A 9,320-nucleotide genomic window follows, 5' to 3' on the forward strand; every position below is an offset into this window, starting at 1 on the left:
ATTTGAGAGTGAAAGTCAATAACAGAATAAATAGAAATCATAATTTGTGACAAAAATATGAGTCTCTTTTCCTTCTTCTTGGGCAATACCTTTCAAAACTGTAGCATCGTTTCTTTAGCCACTCATCTGTTGTCAGACATCTGGTTTGTTTCCAGATTCTAGCGATTTGTAAATAGCACTGCAATAAACATAGGTATGCAGAGGGCATTTTTGTTTTCTGTTTTTGTGTTCCTAAGGTATATCCCTAGAACTGGTATTGCTGGATCATATGGGAGCTCAATTTCTAGTTTATTGAGGATTATCCATATTGTTTTCCAGAAAGGCTAGACTAGCTGGCATGGAATAACTCTGAAGCTGTCAGGAAAAATGAAGTCATGACATTTTCGTATACACGGATGGACATGAAAACAATTATGCTTAGTGAAAAAAGTTAGAGGGAGAGAGTCACAGAATAGTTTCACTCATTTTAAGAAAAATAAAAGAGAGCATGTAATAATACCCAGAGACAGTAGAAATGGGCTGAAAGGATCAGCCCATGATATGAAGCTTATGACAAATAGTGGTGAGTTCAGTTAGAGAAATAACTATACCAGCAACTAACATAACAATAGTAATGAGTGAGAGAAATAGAATGTCTTAAGACAGGCAGGAGTGGTGAAGGCAGGAGACGAGGGGCATTGGTTAGGGGAAAGTTGCACTGGTGAAGAGGGTATAATTTTCATGACTGAAACCTAGCTACAAACATGTTTTAACTATGGGGCTTAAATAGATATTATTATAATTTATAAAAAAAACATGTAGCATACAGGTAATAATCAATATAGCACATTTTCCACTTAACCATCTACTTACTTTTTCACCAAACATTCTTTGAGTGCTACTTTGTGCAAATTACTAATAGATGATACTCCAATATAGTTGGCAAAGAGTGAAAATCTTATAGGCTGCTGCTGAAGTTATAGTACAGCAGGTAGGGCATTTGTCTTGCATGCAGCCAACCTGGGTATAATCCTCAACTTTCCATACAGTCCCCTGAGCCTTCTAGGAGTGATTTTTATCACAGAGTCAAGAGTAACCCCTGAACACCACCAGGTGTGGCTCCCCCACACACACAAAAAATCTCATAGGCACATACATATGATCATGTGTTTGTGATAATGTCTTTTGTGTATCAAGAGTGTGGGGAGTTATTGTAACTAGGATAGTAGAGAAGACTCCTGGAGAAGAAGGCATTGAAGTGGGGCCTTGAGGATAGAAAGGATTAATCATTACAGGCTTGAACAGAAACTTAAAGACAGTTGAAGAAGGGAAGAAATGGTGAACCAAGGCAGAAATAGAATCCTTGGGAAATTTATGGGGAGAAATATGTTCTCTAACCTCAAATGTGCAGGAAAAATGTTCTTCATGAGGCTAAGTGAGCTCAGATTTAAAGGATTTTTTTCATAAAGAAGTGAGGACATGCCAGGTACTCTCAAATGTACACCACTCCATTAACTCATCCATACTCATAAGAACCCGGCAAGATAAGTGCAAATGTTTTTGCAGTTTATAAGTGTGAAAACTGAAGGATTTCACACCCACAGTAAATGGGTTCTGCTCCCTGCCTGTTCTTAGCAAATGGAGAAGCTGTGATTGCAACCAAAAGAACCAGGGCTCCAGAGCCTTCATAAATTTAAAGGCGACCTGAACACTTAAACTGAGTGAGAACACTGGTTGTTGCTAGATCTGTGAATGGGGCAAGGTGCAGACCTTTGAAAGCATGGTGTTTCCAGGAGCAAAAACCATTAGGGGGATGACAGTGCTCTGGCCATGGTCCTCCGCATTAGCCATGTTTGCAACCATTCGTGGAGATAAATTCTCAGTTCCTGGGAGACAAAGGTGTTTTTCAGGCTCTTCCTTGCCTTGGTTAGCCTAGAACGGGGTTATGAAAGGAGCTTTTCTGCCACCACTGCCTTCCGGGGTTACATTCTTAGTGAATCTACTGCCTCAAAAATGGAGCTTGTTAGTTGCATGTCATCCAAGGGTGGCAATTAGTTGCATGTGTTTGGTTCGGTGCCAGCTCCCAGGGTGCCAGACCTCAGTGGGGGAGCCACTGTTTGTCATGAATTAGTCTTTAAATACAAGCAAGTTTTTAAAATGAAGCATGCTAATTTGGTTTTTTTTTTTTGCTAACCCCCTCTGAAGAAGGCTTGGCCTGTTCTTTGCCAGCTGGCTGAGCTGGCATTCAGTGAGAAAACTGGGTCCCTACCAAAAGTCGCATCACTCCCTCACCCCCCCTCCCCATCTTTTAGAGGAAAATGGCAGCGAGGAGCTGGTTGGCACTGAGAAACAAGGTGAATCAAGGGGCAGGAACAAGGCAGCAATGAGATGATTAAAAGGCTTCTAACTGCCTTGCTCTTCCAGCTCCTCTCTCTACCTTAGAAAGGCAAGTCCGCCCCACTCTTCACTCGGCCTGTCACTTGCCACATAAAAGGCTTCCTCATCCAATTGCTCATACACTGCATCTTTTATACTCCTCCAAGTCATACTTTAGGGATTATCAACTGCAGCTTTTAACTTCCCCTAGAAAGAGCTGAATGTGCTGAATGGGGCGGAAGAGTCTCCAGTGAGAAAGTGTCCCCCCACACACCCCCAAAGGCTCACAAAACCCCTAATCACGATGTAAGAATGTCATCCTGTTTTGTTTTTTTTTTTCCCGTGGCGGCTGGCTACAAATGTACTAATTAACAATTACTGTACATATAGGCGATAATTGCAGCAGAAAGTAAGCACACACAGTCACTGTAAGAATGCTGGATATAAACAGGCCCTGGTTGCCTTCAAATGAGGATCTCTCAGATAAGGAGAGATGGCCCCAATCAAGATTTTGATTCTGGAAACTCAGCACTTTCCCAATAAGTGTTAATTGGAAGATTTGTTTGTTCTTACACTTTCCAGGTGAATAATCTGATCGCGAGAAATAGCAACTGTGATACAATCAACAGTTGAAAACAGGAACTCTGCTTCCATTCTTCTTTTTTTTTTTCTTTTTTTATTATTTTGGTTTTGTCTTGCAAACATTCCTTTGTTTGCTAATGGAGTTTTTAGTCTTGGGAAGGGACTCTTGAACAGAAGCAAAGCAGAAAAGGAATTTACAAGGCTTTTCACTCATTCTGAAGACTCAGGAAAGATGGAAAGTTGTTTTCAGTTGAATGTCTTTGTGCAGTATATTGCAGAAAAATTTGAGTCGTCCTGCTTACTAATGTTGTGTACATTAAATTTCCTGGACTTGGGTTTACTTTAACCTATTTATTTGACATCAGTGCCTCTGTTCTTCTGAACGCAGCACATAGAGTCTCCAAATAACCTGACACCGTGTTCCTAAGAGACTAGGCCTGAAATTTTCCTGACAAAACAGAAAGTTAATTTTTTTTTTACAAATATTGAGGTAAAATTGACAATGTAGGGCATCCTGAATATTTAAGTACTGTAAATAGTTTTTAGTCGAATTCAATGTTTGAGGCTGTTTATTTTTAGCTTCTTTAAACGACCATTTAATAGTTTGGGTCTTGGCAAGACAACGTGTTGCTTTTAAGAATAAAAGTTGCTCATGGGCCCATGGAGCTTTTCATTTATGATGTATCTGACAGCATTGTAGTTGATCTGATGTGGGATGCATGTGATTATATCCTCAAACTGGAAACAAACCAGCTGGTATTTGTTCTGAAGGCAATTGAAAAACACCCTCCTGTTAATGGCCCATGGCTTGATCTAGCATCTGGTAAACTAATCAATTGTCATTTTTACTATGAAAGTCAGCACATATCATTAATGATTCCAGCAACCATTTGTGTGCTTCTCTTGTCTAGGACATACCAATTACCAAGAGATTATTCCTACTGGGGACGTGATTGAATGACAGTAACCTGACGGTAGCTTGTTGTCAGAAATTTCTTCATAATGACAATAATGAACAATGCATTAAGTCTTTTTTGGGCTTTGTTGAACAGGAAGGTCGGATATCATATGTTTCAAATTTTTATGAATAGTAATTTTTAACTGTCAATTGAAGAAAATGTTCTTTTTCATATTTTTTTTAGTGTGGGAACTTAACACTTTGTTTTATTTGGTAGGGGAAGAAATCACTGTTTGTTATTAAGCATCTTCAAGGGTCACTTAGCAATAGGTATATTTTATGACTATCACCAACATAGAAACTCTAGCAGAATTTGTCTTTGCTCTCATAAAAATGTCTGGAGTTTTAAATATATTTTCTGCTTGTAATCACCACTGATGAGTGAAATAATTCATTTTATGCTACTTATCCTAAAAAACAATTCTGATACTGCCATAAGATTGATACATCTTTAATTATTACTTATCTTTCACGTTGGTCCTAAGGTCATGTGACCCAACTAACTGATGTCTATAACGTGCATCAGGAAGATAGTCCAAGATATTTAAGAAGAATAGTAGAAAGAACAACTACACAAAATAAAAATTCCTAGTGGGGCATCTACACAGAATAGGGCAAATACGCTTGCCTTGTATGTGAACAACCCATGTTTAATCCATAGCACTTCATATGGTCTTCCAATTTCATCTGGAGTGATAACTCAGTGCAGAGCCAGGAGTAAGCCTTATGCCCAGTGTGGCTTAATAAAGCAAAATAGAACAATAGACTAGGACACATCAACAGTTCAGTCATATTTTCAATAGAGGTATGTAGATTAATGAATTCATATATTGAGATCTAGTTAGACCCACTTTTAAGCATTACCTTACTTTGTACTCTGGCCAAGACTATGAAAACCAACTTATGAAAGTTTGACTCAAATCCTACTTAAACTTTTCTGAATAGTTTTAGTTTTGGATGGTACCCACCTGTCCAAACTTCTGTGATAACCTGGTGGGGTTCTAGTAGTCTGTAAATAAAATAACTTAATGAACCATATAGTAGTTCCTAACTCATAGGGGGTAAGTGCTCTCTTCCATGCCATGTTCAACCAAGTATGAAGATTTATACAGATATAAATCTGAAGTGCTTAATGAATGTTCCAGCAAGTCCCTCACAGTTCTCATCAGCTTACAAAGATACCCTTATGCTAAATTTCCTTCTGTAGAAGATGCTATATGTATTCATCTCAAGTTCATCTTTATCGGATCATTTCCCATTGCCTTGCTCCTGTGAATATTGTGACCAATGTTTCACAGACGAACTCATTTCAAGAGAACCCTTCACCTGAGGGGCACTATATTCTCCAGAAATGTCCCTGAAATCCCCCAAATATTGTCAAGGGGCAAAGCATAGCCAATGACTAACAGAGATTGTCAACTTGGGATGATTGTGACACCATCACACTTTAGGGCTTCTTGTCGGATCTGGCCTAGGTTAGACTTTGGTTGAAGGTACAGATTTTTGGCATCCTTTTTGCCTCATTTTGATTGCTCATTTCCTCACAAATTTCTCCAACAACTATTTGTACCAGAATGCTCATTTTAGGTTTGACTTGGTGTGTGTATGGGTCTTCATTTAAAATAGACTTCTTTCCTGATTTATACTCTCTTACCTACAGATTCCATCAACTAGTATGTTCTTTGACAAAAGTATAACTACCTGCTTATAACACTTTTTCCTAGGCTCTGCTTCCGAAGGTGCAGTATTGTATTCGGAAAGGAAAGCAGCCTATAACAATGAATGGAGTCACTGTTTTGAGATTTTATTCTATACTTCCCATTTGCTTAAGTTTTTACAGCTGCCCTACTCAGGGAATGTAGATTTAGAAATATTAGGAAACACAATGTTGTACGAAAGTGAATGATTCCAACAATAAATGCAGAAGTTGCAATATATAATATGTGAGGCTGAATAAGGTATGAGATTCAGCGGAGGAAATGGAAACATTTTAATATTACCCGTCAAGGCCGGAGAGATAGCACAGTGATAGGGCTTTTGCCTTGCACATAGCCAATCCAGGATGAACTGTGGTTGGAATCCCGGGATCCCATATGGTCCCCCGAGCCTGCCAGGAGCGATTTCTGAGCATAGAGCCAGAAGTAACCCCTGAGCGCCACCAGGTGTGACCCAAGAACCAATAAATAAATAAATAAATAAATAAATAAATAAATTTGCTTGTATGGCATGATGAAAGGTTCCACATTTACTTACAAATTATTAGTTTACAATAAGTGATCCCAACTTCCCATCTCTATGGCAATATGGGTTTTCATTCTAAAGGGTGAGATATATCCACAGTGCTTTTGTTTATTCCATAAATCTCTTTTACTAACTTCCACTTTTGGGCTTTCTGTTAGACACTGGAAGTAATAAAATAGAAAGTGTTCCTGCACAAAGAGGATCCAGGAGAACAAATATGAGTAAACAGATGAATAGCTATAATTAGAGACTTTTACCTAAAACTTTAAAGTCTTAGTAACAGAAAATAGCAGGGTCATATATGCCAGGTCAGATGAATGTCATCCCTGAAAAGATTGATGATATTTAAAAAGAACTCTAGATTATGGGTTGAAGTCAGCCCTGTTATGGGAGTAGAGATGGAGGAACATAGCAGCAGGCAGAAAAATTACATATATAAAGGCCCTCAGGTCATAAAGTAAAAATTCCTTCAGAGAGTAAATAACAATGGCTAAGTAAGAGACTATCCAAGATAGAACTGGAAAGTAGATATGAGTAGGTCTTTAGAATGTATCAAAGCAAGGTTGTCCTGCATGTAAAGAAAAGCAATTGAACAACCTTTGAGGTTATAAATAATGACTTCCAATTTACCTCCAAATTTTGTTTTACTTCCAAGTAAAACAATACTTTACTTTGGAAAATAGGTTGTAGGGCAGCAATAAGAATAGATGTAGGAAGGGTAATACATGATTGCCAATTGGCTCAGTATAGTCAATAGATGTGTGTTTTAATTTACTAGAATGTAACTCATGAGGCTTGTAGAGCTCAGGCACAAGTTTAAGTGGAGGTCACATACCATCTGTCTAAATATTTAACAGTATTTATATATCCAGCCAATAAACTGTTAAGAAGTACTCTTTAGGGCCAGGAAGGTGGCGCTAGAGGTAAGGAGTCTGCCTTGCAAGCGCTAGCCAAGGAAGGACCGCGGTTCGATCCCCCGGAGTCCCATATGGTCCCCCCAAGCCAGGGGCGATTTCTGAGCGCATAGCCAGGAGTAAACCCTGAGCATCAAATGGGTGTGGCCCCCCAAAAAAAACAAAACAAAAAATAAATAAATAAATAAAACAAAAGAAGTGCTCTTTATCCTTCTATGACAATATGAATTTTAGTAACAAAATCCAAAAATATACGTAGTGTAATGTGACTGAAAATTGGCAAAATAGCAAGTGAATTTAATTGTTAATGCACATATTTTGAAGTTTAGATGCATTATTTACTAAATAAGTATATTGTATATTATTGCATATTTATTCCAACTTATTTTATTTGCCTTCAATTTAGAAAAATAACGTTATTGTAATGGCATTTGTTATAACCCGAAACTATTTCAGAAGCTCTTTTTAAAAGTACTCATTGGACCTTTAACTAGTGACCTACTGACCCAACAAGAAAGGGCAGAATAAAGACATCATTTTTGGGGTGAAGCAGCAACATGTTATGTTGTTCAGCATCAATTGTCAGTGTAACAAGGTGAACAAAATGTTTAAAAAATAATGTGTCATTTGGCAGTAATGATATAACATAAGGGTCTAATTGAAGAGCTATAAACCAAATCTAGCTGCACTCATTCATTTACATATTACTTATGATTTATTCTGTGCTACAGTGACAGAAATTAGCAGTTATAAAAGTCCAAAATATTTGTTATTAGGTCCTATGTAAAAAAAAATATTGCTGTTTTCCAAAGAATAAAACCTAGATGTCAGAACTTGGATAAAATATGAAAACCAAGCAATAAGAAATGAAAGCTAATCTGCATGTGTATAAGAAATGTTAGACATGTTTTCCTTTTAGTTTTTGTTTCATTCAAAAAAAAAACAACACAAAATATGCAAAATTACTTATCAGAATTTAAAGGTAAGATACAGAATTTATCTAAACAATATAAAGATGTTGACGAAATAGAAATATATTGAATTTTTTCTTTTTTTTTTCTTTAAAACATTTTAGTTACATCTTATTAGATATTTTATGAAGTAAACTTTTTCCAACTGTTTTCAATGTCAGTCTAGGTGCCAGTGTCAAGAACTGACATCAGTAATTAAAAGCATGTCATTTTGTGAAGAACATATATCCAAAAATAAGGAGAGCAAAATCATTTAATAGTATTGCCAAAGGTGTATAAACCTTACCTTGTGCAATAGTCTTGGAGGCTGCTGGAATTTGCGAGTCCTCTGGAACTATGCAAAGGCTCCAGGTTATGAGAGATATGGATGTGCAGTCCTACTGGGAACTGAGAATTTTAAATGCAAGAACCTGTTGCAGTCATGCTGTCTGAGACGAAGAATCTGCCAATTTTTTTTTTTTCATTTAAACCGGTCTACTGCTCAAATCCCATCCTTTCCACCTAACAGCGAGCATATCTGTATTCTGCAGTTTTGCAAGTGCATGGTCCTTCCTGACATTTGACTCAGCCATCTTCTCTTCGGTGATATGGAAAAGGGAGTTGAAAACCATTTTCCTAGGCAATTTGACTTAAAGAGTTACTGGTTGTATTGAGCAATAAATAACTTAAAAAGTTTAACAGATGCTTCGATATATTTTCCTCATGAGTTTGGTGAGAATATGTTTATAATATTGAGCTACTCTGAAGTGTGAGTATAGCTAATAATACTAGAGCAATACAATACATATTGTTCTATTTTTATATGTGCAAGTAACTATAAATATAATAGTAAAAGATTCTTAGATCTAGATCTGTGAAATATCAAGTAGCTAAAAATAATCCAAGTGAAGAAATTGATGGGACTGGTGAGATAGTACAGCAGATAGTATGTATACCGGGCATGCAACTAATCTGAACTCAATCCAAAACCCAAATGGTTTTCCAAATTCTTCTAGAGGACAAAACTGAGTAAGCCCTGAGCATACCTGGCTGTTGCCCCAAAACAAACAGAAAGCAAAAACCAAACCTAATAAATAGATTCAGAGCGGTAGGTAGCACAACTGTAGGGTGTTTGTCTTGCACGTGGCTGACCTCTCAGGGACCCAGGTTCAATCCCCAGCATCCCATATGGTCCCTGAGCCAGGATTGATTTCTGAGTGCAGAGCTGGGAGTAATCCCTGAGCGCCCCTGGATGTGGCCCCAAAACAAAAAGTAAAATATATAAAATAAGGGGCAATAATGGACTACATATTTATTGTG

The 9,320-nt window shown here is 37.5% G+C and overlaps 1 non-coding gene across 1 annotated transcript; it reads left to right on the plus strand.

The window, feature by feature from the left end:
* The first annotated feature begins 7,509 nt into the window (after window positions 1-7,509).
* On the plus strand, window positions 7,510-7,646 carry LOC126014643 (small nucleolar RNA SNORA21). The gene has a single exon (XR_007497650.1). It is a non-coding gene; the product is annotated as a small nucleolar RNA SNORA21 (small nucleolar RNA).
* Window positions 7,647-9,320: the final 1,674 nt, after the last annotated feature.

The sequence above is a fragment of the Suncus etruscus genome, chromosome 7 (assembly GCF_024139225.1).
Source record: "Suncus etruscus isolate mSunEtr1 chromosome 7, mSunEtr1.pri.cur, whole genome shotgun sequence".
NCBI classification, from domain to species: Eukaryota; Metazoa; Chordata; class Mammalia; order Eulipotyphla; family Soricidae; genus Suncus; species Suncus etruscus.